A 635-nucleotide genomic window follows, 5' to 3' on the forward strand; every position below is an offset into this window, starting at 1 on the left:
TTGCACTTGCATATATATAATATCCCATCTAGCACTGTAATGCAAATTATTTTATTGTCTTCTGTAAAATACCCTAAGTTAAAATCAAACTACATAACGGTAAAGTTGTGCAGAGAAACTTATTGCAAGACAAGGCCATGCATGAAACTAACAAATGCAAGTATTCAATTACCTATTAAAGAAAAATCACCACAAACAACACACAGCCCAAAAATGCAAACAATGAATACCACATTTGTACTTTGTAAGAACTTGAGAACTACTGTGCATTCTGTACACAGAGAAAAATATAAAATAATAATGCCCTTAAAAAATAAAGTTTGTTTCCCAGTGCATTAAAATCCTCTTCTTTGAAAGTTAGGATACTAACTCTACTTACACTTACTCTTTAATGTATGGTAACTTCAAAGGAACTAACACAGCTTAAGGTAATTTCCTAATAATGTCATCAAAGCATAATGACCCTTTTGATTTAGCAATATATAATTACATTAATTTTTCATCCTAAACATTCTTTATCACAAAAATTATATTAAATATGAGATTGTAATATCCTATACAATTTAGTAATCAAATGTAATTGTTCTATTGAATATAGTAAAAATCCATGTTTGTTTATTTTAGTTAGAAAAAGC

At 28.0% G+C, this 635-nt stretch overlaps 1 protein-coding gene across 1 annotated transcript in view; it reads right to left on the bottom strand.

The window, feature by feature from the left end:
• Positions 1-6: 6 nt before the first annotated feature.
• Positions 7-635, bottom strand: part of LOC119581894 (protein O-linked-mannose beta-1,4-N-acetylglucosaminyltransferase 2-like) — an 8,417-nt gene continuing 7,788 nt past the window's right edge. Inside the window, exon 4 of the mRNA XM_037930056.1 lies at positions 7-635. This exon is cut by the window's right edge and continues 1,432 nt beyond it. The gene's annotated coding sequence lies outside the window, so the exon portion shown is untranslated.

The sequence above is a fragment of the Penaeus monodon genome, chromosome 15, assembly GCF_015228065.2.
Source record: "Penaeus monodon isolate SGIC_2016 chromosome 15, NSTDA_Pmon_1, whole genome shotgun sequence".
Classification (NCBI taxonomy): Eukaryota; Metazoa; Arthropoda; class Malacostraca; order Decapoda; family Penaeidae; genus Penaeus; species Penaeus monodon.